Raw genomic sequence first — 13,547 nt, forward strand, 5'->3', positions numbered from 1 at the left:
TTGGTGGCTCTGGAAGACCACACTAATAGTTAATCTGTGATTAAGCTGGCCATCTAGTATACTCAATGTCCCCATGTTGGTGCTCACTCTGCTGCAATACTTGGGAGTTAGCATCTCTCTATCCTCCTGCCCAACTACCCCTTTAAGACCATGACAATGCATCCTTCTGCAGTACCCAGCACAATGTCCACTCTGTTGTAAACAAGGCCCTTCTCCCATCCACCACATCACCCTGGTTTGATAGTATTTCTATTCTGAGCCTCAACTTTCTCAACAAATCTTACTCAACAAAGATGATTCTTGCCCACCCACCCCGATCCTCACACTGAGGCTGCCTCGTCAAATACACATTCCCTCACGTGCCAAAGCCTAATCACCATGGTGGCAATATAACATTCATCTTCTCACTTAAACGCCTCTTCCGCTATCATCCTTTCTACCCCTCCTCAACATCCTTACTGCATATTCTCCCTGTCCCAAGCCCCACAAAGACTTCCCTGATGAAATCTCTTCCTCTCTGCCTTAGTTAGTCTTTATACTAATTAAGTTCTCAGCAACTGCACTTTGTACCTCAGCTTTTCTTCCCTTCCAAACTGGCTACCTTCTTTGCTGGCTCAACCTCAGCCTCTGTCTAAACTCTTCCTTTCACAGTCTTTTATTGGGCCAGCTGCTATCATTTCATCATCTCTTTTTCTATACATGTACACCGACTAATCTCTAGGTCCTGCATCCTTCCTTGACACCAATGCCTGTCTCAACTCACTCACTCTCCTCTGGGGGTGAGAGATACACCAGCATTGGCACCTCCAGCACCCAACTCATTGGCGCCTTGCCCCACTTTCAAAGCCCTCACTTCCATGAGATCTTATATGGTTATTCACCCCCACTACTCTCCCTGGCACAATAATCACTTTTATTTCATTGCATCATGAGGCTACCAGGCTGGTAGAAGATAAGCTCCATCTAGCAATTCCTGTGTAAAAATTGCTATGCAGGGCAGAAGCATCCTCCAACTGATTGGCTGTCCGCTGCCTGATGGCACGATCACCTCAAAGACAGCAACAGCATCTTCTGGTCAACTCCTCCTGTAACTCAAGGGAAAGCACAACCCCAGTGTTCTCTGCGCCATCACTAATTACTACATCCAATCTCCCCTTACCAAACCATGCTGTCCTACCTCTGCTTCTGGATCAGGGAAGCTCATCAATTTCTTTCTTTCCACAAACAGGCCATCCAGTCACCGATTGGTTAAAATCCAAATCCAATCTCCTGATTTCACCTCTTTCTCTTGGCAGAGTGCCAGAAGACAGAGAGTAGGAATAATGGGCAGGTATTCTAATTGGCAGGGTGTGGCTTGCAGTGTCCTGGGGGCCTTGGCTATTCATCATATTTATTAATAACTTACAGGATGGGATATAAAGCCACATACCTAAGTTTACCAATAGCACAAACATAGGCGGCATTGTAAGCTATGTAGATGGAAGCATCAAATTATAAAAAGATAATTGAATGGGCAAAACTGTGGCAAATCGATTTCAATGCAGGCGAATGTGAGATCATCACTTTGGATCAAAAAATTATTGATCGGGGCACTTTCTAAATGGTGAAAAGGTAGACTTGGAGGGTCCATGTACATAGAACCTAAAACGTCATGAACAGGTACAGAAAATCATCAAAAAGGCAAATGGAATGCTGGCCTTCATATATGGAGGATTAGAATTCAAGGGGGTAGAAGTTGTGCTTCAGCTATACAAAGCCTTGACTAGACTACACCTGGGGTATTGTGTTTAGTGGGCACAGTACCTTAAGAAGGATATGCTGGCTTTGGGAGGGGGAGTGCAGCATAGGTACCAGAATGACTTGTGAACTCCAAATATGAGGTGAGGTTATTCAAAGTAGTGTTTTATTCCCCGGGTGTTAGAATTTGATCAAAGTTTCCAAGAAATTAAGCGGACATGAGAAGGTAGATTGAGAAATGACTTCCACTACTGGAGAACCTAGGGCGAGGGAACATAGTCACTTTCAGAAGTGACATTAGGAAACACTTTTACATGCAAAGGGTGGTAGAAGTTTGGAATTCTACTCTGCAAATACCAATTGATGCATAATCAATTGTTGATTTTAAGTCTGAGATTGATAGATTTCTGTTAACCAAAGGTAATAAAGGATATGAGCAAAGATGGGTCTGTGGAGTTAGGTCACAGATCAGCCATGATCTCATTGAATAGCAGAACAGGCTCTGGGAAATAAATGGCCCATTCCTGCTTCAATGTTCTAACTCCTTTTTTTCCAAATCAGATCCTCTACATTCTACAACTTATCCTCAGTCTCTACCTCAACCTCATCCTGGTTCGACAGCAACCTGACAGTGGTGGAAAGTGAGTTAAGGTGGGTAATGAGCCACTCATGTGCAACTTGCCATGCTGCAAGGCACAAAGCTGCTTCAGGAGGCTGGAATGGATCAGAGTTGGTTTTGCAACTGAAGGTCCAAACTGCAACTCATTTGAGGGTTTACATTGATTTGCAGGTAGTAATTCACAGAGGGGATCTATCCAAAGTGTAAGAATGATACTACCAGTCAATACTCGTGCCAGAGACCAACTCATTTCAGACCAGCACTGCCCAAGTTCACCGCGCTCCCTCCAGTGACTGAATAAGTGGGAATTCTGTTTTTATGGCATGAGCTTATGGATTTTTATCACTGGCTTTTGGGATGGAATTCTATGATTCTGTTGACCTTTTTGCTGAAAATCTGCAGCTCTGGTAATTACTTTTCAGAAAGAGAACATTCTCATCCCTTAGCATGGTAAACAATAGCTTACAAGTGTGTAATTAATGATTTAGGGAATTTGTAGTTATATGATATTGAAAATGTCCTTATCCTCTTGTATTCTCTGGAAAACAGAGACATGACATTGGAAAATCACCAGCCAGGTAATAGTTCATTCAACTTTGCAGACTCTTAAATTGTTATAGTTTAGCCATTATAATTCATCCATTAGGAAGGAGGAACTTCAGTTATGTAGATAGATTGGAGAATTTGGGACTGTTCTCTTTGGAGAAAAGATTGAAAGAAGATTTGATCGAGGTATTCAAAATCATGAGGGGCCTGGACAGAACAGTTAGGGCAAAAGGAAGGACTGAGAACCAGAGGACACAAATGTAAGTTGACTGGTGACGTGAGAAAAAGCTTTTTCACGCAGTGAGTGGTTAAGATATGGAGTGCACTGCCTGAGAGTTTGGTGGAAGCAGGTTCAATCGAGACATTCAAAAAGGAATTGGATTGTTAGCTGAAAATGAAAATTATGCAGGGCTATGGGGAAAAGGCTGGGAAGTGGCATTAGGTGAATTGCTCCTTTGGGGAGCTAACAGACACAACAGGGGCCGAATGGCCCATTTCTGTGCTGTTACCATTCTATGAATCTATGATTTTTGTCACTGATTTATGTATTTTTGATTAGTCTTTTTTTAAACAAAATTTATTTTCCTATTTAATTGAACATAGAAGTATGCACTGTACAACAACTATACAGTTCTGCAAATCATAGTGAGTCTAAAATGGCTGCCCTGGGATTCATCCAATAATGCTGGAACTGTAGCTGACAGTCTACATTTCTCAAGACCAGAGTCTAGGCTCCATGGTGCTATGTAACTGATGAGTGTGTATCGCCCCTAACTGCAATAGTTATACAAACAATCAGTCTGAATGAAATGCAGTATATTACAAGTAATGCAAACAATTAGGAAGCTTCTGAGTAACCCTGGCATTAGGCCAACTGTAGTTTCTCAAAAGGATAGTGAACACTATTGATAAGGAAGTGAAGGAGTTGTTATGACAGAGTCAAGGGATGCATGTCACAGGAAAAAGAGTGAGCACACCAGTTTGATGTACTGAAAGGCAAAGGGGAGCAGTAATGCCACACAAAAAAACTTGAATCTAAACCCTGTGAATCACTTCACAGTGCAGGCCACTGCTCGGCCTGAGAAATTATACTATTACATAGCAACCATTAACTTGGAACAAAATATAAATCAGTGGTATTCTTCACTTTCTTCCAGTTTTCAGTGTCACATACCACTCTGACTAAAAGGCATCCAAGGCCTCTTAATGCCACTATATTCACTAGGAATTATGTGAGAATATATCATACATTTCCTTTAAGATTTTAAAGAAGGCTGACTGTGCTGAACTGTTAACAGTTATCACACATTGACTTTTCATTAAGTAGCTAAACCAACTAATCTGAAGGATGCTTTGAAATGATATGCAAAATAAATAAATAAAGCCAAGAAATTTGGGTGGAAATGCAGCCCAGAGAGGGGGAGACCCAGAGATAGCTCTAATCAATGCAAAATATAGAACTGCATTTCATTTGCATGGTACCAGCTTAACTGAAGCCCTGGCATTACTCTTGTGAATTTGCACTGTACCCCCTCCAAGGCCCTCTTTTGCTTCTTGAAGTCCGATGCCAAAACTGAACAGTACTTCAGATGATAATGACTGTGTACAACTGAAGCATTACTTCCTCCCCTTCATATTCCAGCCCACTTTAAGATAAAGGCCAACAGTCCATTAACCTATTTGATTACATTTTGTATGCGTACACTAACTCATAGTTATTTGTGAATAATTATACCCAAATCCCTTTATACATGCACAGTTCCTAATCTCTCTCAAAGTGGATGATCTCACACTTCCTCACATTGAATTCTGTCTGCCATAGTTTTACCCATTCAGTTAATCTGCCAGTGTCTCTTTGTACCTGCCTGTTCCCATCTACACACTTGCTGCATCTCTTAGCTTAATGCTATCTGCAAACTTGCATATATAACTCTATTCCTTCATCCAAATCATTGGTATATTTGATGAAATGCTGAGGTTCCTGGGCACATCTCTGGAAAACAATGCTTTTCTTCCTAACAATCATGGAACCCTTCCTTCATCCTTACTCTGTCTCTGACTTCCAAGCTAATTATTGATCCATGTTACAAGTGCACCTCAAATTCCTTGCATTTTTATATTTGCTCTTTGTGTGGAATTTTATCAAATGCTTTCCAGACGTCCAAGAAGACAACATCCATAGACACTTCCGTTCATGACGTCCTCAAACAAAATCAACTAAATTATTCAGATATGACCCTTCATATATCCATGAAAACTCTCTTTGATCAACTGATACTTGTCCAAGTATTCAGTAACTCTGTCAGAAGATAAATTCCAGTAACTTCCTCATAATTGAAGTTATACTGAGAGGTCTGCCGTTTCCTCATTCCTGACTTCCTCTCTTCTTCAATAAGAGGGCGGCATTTGTAACTTTGTAATCTAAATTTGTAATCTAAAAGTTACATTTTCCATTCTGGAAAGTGTTCTGAGGTTGGCCCTTCTACCTTGGACTCTAGGCATAGGACTCGGTTCCTAGGCTGTAGACATGCTCTGATATCTGCTTGACCCTTGTTTATTAGTACTACAGCTAAACAGGTTACAGAGTAGGCATGTTGCTCCAAGGTATGACTGGTGTCAGTTATACATCATCATCTACATCATACTACAGATCCCCCCAAGTATACTATGCTATTTTTTAACAACCACATGAAACTATGTCTTTAACTGCTTTCATTACATTGCTGGAACTTCATTTTTACAGCTACAGATTCTAGCCAACTCCAATTCTTCCCCTCCTTAAGTCACAGTCCCAGGGGATTAAATCTTCCTCAGTATTCTCGGCCCTTAAGGGAGACGTCTGCATGTCCTGTTAGGTCTGGAAACATGGGATTCCCCCTCTGCATCTGGTAGGACATCATCATCTGCAGAATAGAGCAATAGTTTAGCATCATTGCTGTCAGCAGCTGGGAAGCAGTATGCAGGTTTCAGGATGACTGAGCTGCAAGGACAACAACGATTTTGGAATGAATGATGCAAAAAAGAAGACTGAAGACAATCAAACTTTAGACCCTCTGGGACTAGATAAAAAAGGACTCAGGACACTCTGGGGAACTTGTTCTTCCCTTGAAGGCTTCCGGGAACAAGCTTTAGAAGAGAAATGATCTTCAACTCCAGGGAAGACTGTTACAGCTGTGTCGTCGTCGTCGTCCTCCCCCCCAGTATCAAAGACTGAAAAGGCATTGAGGATCTGATGTTCAATGAACTAAAACAACGAAGGGAAAAACGACCAACTTCCTGTAAGACTGTTCGGAAATGAAGAGAAGGTGATTTCCCAATGATTTTTCAGGAGAGTCATCTACTTTCTGTAGGTGGTGGTAAGAGAGCCACACTTCTCTCTGTACGAGGTTGCTCCACTATGGACAATGGGAAGAACTGCTGAGAATATGGAGACAAGACAGCCTCATCTTCTGTAATGAGAGGAATTTCCTATAGACAATCAATGTGGAGACAGATTGTTGTACAGGATTCTGCAGCTTCAGAAGTGCTAAAGATTCTGCCACAGTTTCTGTGTTTCTGGAGGGAAGATAGCTTTCAGCTGGGACTGAAGTGTGGGTGTCAATTGACTTTCACCCTGGGAAGGTACCAGCTCTTGAGCAATGTGATCCTCTATGGACTCTGACCCAGACTCAGGTAAAGCATTCTCTGTGGAAGATTCTTCATGAACAGCAGGAGATAAAGTAGGCAATGCATCAATAGATTCACTGGAACTAAGATCCGAATGTTGCTCAGCAACTTAAAAAATACAGCCAACTCCTCTAGAAGGACAACAGAGACTTCAAAAAGTGCATCCATTAACGGGAAAGATGAATCATTCTCTAGGACCTCAACCTCCAAGAGATTACTCAGTGCTGCAAGGAATTCTTCCTCGCCGCTCTTTAGCAAGAGCCAGTTCAGGCTCAGCAGGTCTTCATGGGGATGGTCACTGTCTGCTACAGTGTCTTCTGTATCTGCCACCTCTGGCCTTACTTTGTGACGAACTGAGAAATTCATAGGGCAGGATTTTGAGGTCGTCGGGTGGGTGGGCTCTGGAGGGCCAGGAAACACAGTCTGCCGCCCGCAATCGGCACCCGACCACGATTTCACAGGCCAATTAAGGCCTGCCCAGTGTGAAATGCGGCTTGGCACTGGTCGGGAAGGGCTGAGCAGGGTTGGAGGCCTGTAGGTCGCTGGGTTCAATGGCGACTAGTGGCAGGTTTAAAAACGGCCCAGGCAGCCCCTGGAAGGCTGACATGGAAAAACTTCTGCCCTGCATTGTCAATATTGAAGTTATGGAGTCGAGTGCAGTTGGACACAGCAAGAGGGAGGGCAGGTCGGGTGGGTGCTCAGTTCTCTACTTTTCAGATGAGTGCCTCGCCATCCTCCTGGAGGAGGCAGCTGCCAGGAGGGACACCCTTGTCCCCAGAGATGGGAGGAGGACGCCACTGCGCCTCACCAAGAGGACATGGGCGGAGGTGGCAGCAATGGTGAGCAGCCTTGACAGGGTGCGGCACACATGGGTCCAGTGCCAGAAGTGCTTCAATGACCTGCTGCGCTTAGGAAGGGTGAGTACCATGTTGGCATGGGTCAGTGTGCAGAAGTGTTAAGGTGTGGCTGTCCCCTAACGCTAGAGGTGCTAGAGTCTGAGTGTCAACCGTCAATGACACCAGAGCTGGCCAAGGGGGTGAGCCCTGGCTGCTCGGACTGAGTACCTTGCGGCTCGAGGCCCAAAACTCGGATGTCCCCTGTGAGGTGTCAGCTGGGGTTGACCAGGTTGCAATGGTGCTGCAGGTAGAGAGTGGATAAGCAATGCTCCCCTGTTCTTTCAAGAGAAGATGAGCCATAACCAAGCAGAGGGCATGTATAGGCGGAGGTCTGTCCAACCTCCTACTGCTCAGCAGGTTCGAGCAGGACGCCCTCCAGCTCAAGAGCTGCCGCATTCCCTCCTGCAACTGGGGGTGGAGAGGTGGGGGTACCAGATGAAGGTAAGAGCGCAGTGCACAGAGGTGAGAGTTTTGGATTGTGCAACCTTTCTAGTGTAGCCTCTTCATTGATGGGAGCCTCGAACCTGAAGTCCCCATTGATCATTGAAGATGGTGGCACCATGATGCAGATCTCCATTGTCTCACCAGGGTGCCTGGCATGTACAGTGATAGTGTGATGACTTTGACTAATGACATGTCCTTCTTCTCCCTTTTAGATTCGCCAGCAGGTGTTCACTCTCTGGACCCCAAAGGGCCACCCCTGACACCGGAGGACCACCAGGCTTCACTTGTGCCTGCGTCACACCCGCTTTCTGAACCAGGCACCAGCTCAGATACCAGCACCTTGGTGGGCATTAGATCGGCAGCTAGTATCTCAGTGCACGTCGGTGACCTTCACATTCACTTGAGGTGCAGGTGGAGGCAGAAACTGCTGGGGGTCAAGACGATGCTCAGTCAATGGCAGATGATGGGCCTCTGGTCGTCCATTAGGCAGCAGATGCTGGATGTCCAGCGAGATGTGCGGGAGGATCTGGCGGAGATCCATGAGGGTCTGGGTGCCATAGTCTCCACTGTGGAGGAGTCCATGTGGAACATCAGCACTGCGCTGACCCTCATGGCCGAGCGCACTGCCTCCTCCAGTGAGAGAGTGGCGACTCTCTCCAGGGACAGAATCAGGGGTTCCTGAGGATGCACTCGGACCTGCAGCCCTCACACAGGCATGGACCTCAGGTGGTCAGTGCCAGTGTGGGAGATGGATGGGGCACCCAGTATCCCAGCTAGGTGCCTATCCATCAATGGCGAGCAGGGGGGCTCCAGAGCCACCTCACTTCAACGCACGAGCTGCTTGTCATTTCTGTGGGCTCCTCTCAGGACCCTCTGGATGAGGTCAGCAGCTCCTTCGCCCCTCTGCCAGTGACCGGGCATCTAGAGAAGCTGCGGCGACTGGAGAGATGCCAGCTGTGGCACTGGTCACTCCCTCCCAGGCAGGGTCAGCACAGGCTCCATTGGCCACAGAGGACGACCACCAAGGTCACCAAGGCCAACAGGACAGCAGAGTCAGCAGGCTGTCCCCAATGTCAGTGCGAGCAGGGGCCGGGGTGGGGGGAGGGGGGGACAGACCAGGACATAGTACTTGGAAAATAAGTTAAAGGCACCATGAGCACAAGAGGGACAGGTTCATGGGTGATTTTCTGTTCATTTATGTTTGATTTATCTTTGTTGGTCTGGGAATGAAGACCAGAGGTCACGTAAATTTTTTTGCTTCGTCAAAATGAGTATGCTTCAGCTTTTTATCTTTTTTTGGTGCAGGGTACGCCAGTATGTAATGCTGGATGCCAGTGACTCTGAACTTTATTGCACAGGTACTGAGTGGACTTCAGGTTCAAATGAAGGGGTCATTTCAGACATCGGGATGGAGGCGGCAGCCCTGGCATGAGGTGGAAGCTGATCTTTGGTAGTCTAGCTGAAGGAGCTTTGGATCAAAGTGTCCCTGGTGTCCCTGTCTCCCTGGAGGTTACCAAGGTCTGGCTCCATACCCTCAGCATTCTCCTCACTCACCGTGCTCCTCTTCTGACTCAACACTGGATTCATCCTCTGTGGCCTGTGGAGCTGCATCTAGATCCTCTTCCTCCAGTGGGTGCCCCCTTTGCCAATGCCAGATTGTGGAGAGCGCAGCCTGCAACCACTACCAGTGATACCCACTCTGGGTGGGTATTGTAGTGCACCCGCTGAGCAATCCAGGCATAGGAAGTGCATCTTGAGAAGACCTCTCTATCACTGCCCTTGTGGAGGCGTGACTCATATTGTAACGCTTCTCTGTCTCTGTTCTTGCATGATTGAAAGGTGTCATGAGCCATCTCTTCAACAGATAGACCTGGTCACCCAGCAGCCATCCAGTCAGGCTGGAAAAGAGCCTCGGTTCTCAGGATGTAGGCGTCGTGGGAGCTGCCTGGGTACCTTGCACAGACTTGCAGAATCAGCATCCTGTGATCACACACTATCTGCACGTTCATGGAGTGGAAGCCCTTCCTGTTGACGAAGGCACCCGGCTGACCCACTGGCACCTTGATGGCCACATGAGGGCAGTCGATGGCACTCTGGACACAGGGGAACCCAGCTATCGCTGCAAACCCTCTGGCTCGCTCAGCCTGGCTGGCCTCGTCCATATGGTAAAGAATAAAGGTCAGTAACTGTATGAACAGAGCTTCTGTCACCAGCTTGATGCAACTATGGACAGCTGATTGGGAGACTCCACACAGATCCCCCACTAAGCCCTGGAAAGAGCCGGAGGCATTGAATTTGGGCCACTGTGACCTTCAGAGTCACTGGCCTGGGATGTCCACCCACACAGTCGGAGCTGATCACAGGGAAGTCACTGTCTCCCTGGAGAGGTGGAGCCTCCTTCGGCATTACACCTCAGACATATTGAGGTAGCTGCATCACCGCCTGTAAATCCTGGCAGCAGGATAGTGGCATCTTCTGTGGCCCCTTCTGCCTTGGACTTCCTGCTGGCCCTGCACCCCTTGTGCCTGGGCCTCTCCTCCCACAGGTCCCTCCCCTGAAAGCTGCACTGGGACACCTGACCTCCTCTCCCTTCTGCCTGGTCTTCCTCCTCAGAGGAGGTGCCTCCAGCGGAGACCACAATCCCCATTACCAGGGTTATGGAAAGTTATCTGATACCTGGTAAGATCCACACGGTCTAAGTCCTCTGAGGGCTTTGGGGACACCTGAAATGAAGCCTGGAAAGGCTAAGAATGAAGCCCTGAGCGGAGATGAAGCTGCCAGGTACCAATAAGCATCCAGCAGCAAACGATGCACCAAACTCCTCACTACTGACACTGGCAATGCTGCTGACCCCTTTTATCCCGCCCGTGGATGAGGTTTTTGAAATTGTCGGCTGGTCACCTGCCCATTTTGCCCGTGTGACGAGCGCAAAATCACACGGGCAACGAAAAATCACCGTCAATTGGCTTTTTAATGGCCTTAGGTGGCCTATGAATTAATGGTGGACGCAACTCTGCCACCTGCTCACAGCCACAGGCCGAAATATCACCCAGCACCATCACACACTATCTTACGTCTGATTAGGTTGGGCGCACCCCAACCTGTGGGACGTAATATCCTGCCCATAATGTCCATATCGGCTCTGGGACTAGTGGATGGTGGCTCTGTGAAAGAAAGGAACGTGCTACTGAGTTTATAAACCTCCTCAGCTTCTGAATGCTGAATTTCCACGGCTTCTAAACAACAGTTTGAAGATTGTTGCATGGAAGACAGTGTGTCACTCGAATGGCTGGCATCATCTGGTTTTTGTAGGATTCCTAGATGTATGTCAGCATCGCCACTCAACAACGGTGACTGTGAAGGGTAGGGAGAGAATCAATGATGTGCCACCCCTTGTAGCCAAGAGGAGCTATAAACCTGCCTATCATCGGAAGGGTTACGCCACCTGGACTTTGTACCGATGTCTGATGGATAAAGGGTCATTGGCTGAAGCTGGCTAAGGTCATCTGCTAATACATTAATAGCCACTTCATTATCAATTTTAAAAGTAGTACTGAGGCCTTGAACTTGGCATGCAACTGACCAGTAGTCTGGATTAAGGCTATCTTACTTCCCCTAGGAATTCTTTACTTCTACCTTTTTCTAGACTTCGGAATATGCTTCATAAGTATTTGCTGGTCTGTGGCTTCAATTAAAATTGCTGGATTTTCAGAAATGCTTGAAATGCCCGGTTTTGCTACACTGGAAGCCCCCTGCTGGGCAGTCTTGGCATCTACGCTGGGTTTCTGCACCACAAGCATCTCAAAATGGCTGCCGGCAAGAATTTTCTCGCCTTTTCGCTTGGTTTGACGGGCTTTCGTCATTGCCTCTGGGCCTACCCAGTGTGAAGCCTTGGTTTCTCCATGAATTATAGCCCATTTCAACGCTCTAAGCTTGGCTTGCCTCGCATACTGGACCACTTGATCTAAAGGAAGGTCATCTTTGGTGTGCAGAAAGTTGGAGAGCTTTTCATCCCGGACACCCACGACTATGCATTCACGGATTAGCTCATCATTCAATGCCCCATGTCTCCAAGAAGTATCCGCAAAAAGCTCGATTAGAAATAATTCAGTCGATTCCCCAGATCGTTGCGAGCACTGGTTAAGACATGCTCATTCAATTACTAAATTTTGCTTTGAGCTAAAATAGGTGTCAAAGGCTTCAAGAAAGGAGTCAAAATCTGTGGTGGACTCCAGCACACCCTGCCCTAGGAGAACATTGTCTCATATTAGACCAAGTGCATTAAGAAAGGAACTAATTTGAAGCTTTGGCTCCTCTTCATGAAGACCTGAGGCTGCTCAGCACCAGAGAAAATGCATTTCCATAACTCCCGCTGCTGGCTTCTCTGTGGGCCCTCGAAGCAGTGAAATGGGCTGGGCAAGGGCAGGGACTGCTCACCAGGTACGGTCATTGTTACCTCATTCCACTGTGCCTCCTTCTGCCACTGCAATGCTCTGAGCTGCTTTCAAAGATTCACTCTGTTGTTTCTTCGATAACACATGAGTTTTTTTACATCAATATCCCCACAGCTGCCACCATGTTCTGCGATGGGTCCTTCCGTCTTGGACTCTAGGCGTTGGACTTGGTCAGTAGACAAACTGTAGATATATTCTGGTATCTGCTTAGCACTTGTTTGTTAGCACTACATCTAAACAGGTTACAGGGTAGGCACATCGCGCCAAGGCATGGTTCCAACTTCTTTCTCAAGAATCTAACACATGGCTGACTAATGTCAGCAGTACATCATCATTTATGTCATACTTAATCATATCCCATCTGTTAACCCTTTATACCACAGAAAGCTTTGGAAAATTATGACTTATGCATCTGAAATTTGCTCACCTATTTCTCTTAGAACACAGAGTTTGGAGATTTGTACACCTTATCCTCATCATTTGCTCCATTACTATTAGTTTACTTACATTAAATTCACTAAATTACACTGACTTTTTTAAGTTTCCTTGGCACCGTTAGTATTTTTCCCTCTTCCTCTTCATTCTGAAAACAGATATGGGTACAGAATCACCTGCCTTTGTCTTTAATGCCCCCGTATTTCCCCTTACCCTCTCTTTCAGTGAAAAAAAAATCCACCTGTCATTTGGCGGTGTTTAATTTCTGTTCTACGTTTGCAGCCTCTTACGTATCCCCTGCTCCCTTTGCCTGTGCCTTCAGCCACCTAAAGCCCTATGCTCCAATATATCCCCCCCTCTCTCTCTCAACCCTCCTCCCATCGAAATCGACTACAAAATCAAACCTAACCTTTTTAGCATCTTCTGTGGCTCTGTGTATCTCTGTAAAGTGTCTTAGAATATTTTTTCTGCTTTAAAGGGGCAAGTTGTTACTGATATTTCCTAGTTAGCTTCAGCCTTAAATTGATTTTTCAGCCAGCCACAGCTGGTTTAAGCCTCTTTCACCTGCCCGTGATGTCCCTGTCAAGTTGCTCTGTTATTTGGATGCAGGAAAGAAAAAATGAAGTCTCCCTGCCTTGTCTCACTGTAGTTGCTCCTCCTGGTGGGGCAAAGGTGGGGTAGCTCTGATAAAGGGCACAGACAGCAGTGTACTCATCCCCACCTCATCTTTCCAACTGAAGAAGAATGGTC

General features: G+C 46.4%; 1 protein-coding gene across 2 annotated transcripts in view; it reads right to left on the reverse strand.

Moving 5' to 3' along the window:
- LOC121290346 overlaps positions 1 to 13,547 on the reverse strand; it is a 141,839-nt gene that overhangs the window by 103,066 nt on the left and 25,226 nt on the right. The window lies entirely within an intron of this gene.

Source organism: Carcharodon carcharias, chromosome 18 (genome assembly GCF_017639515.1).
Source record: "Carcharodon carcharias isolate sCarCar2 chromosome 18, sCarCar2.pri, whole genome shotgun sequence".
NCBI classification, from domain to species: Eukaryota; Metazoa; Chordata; class Chondrichthyes; order Lamniformes; family Lamnidae; genus Carcharodon; species Carcharodon carcharias.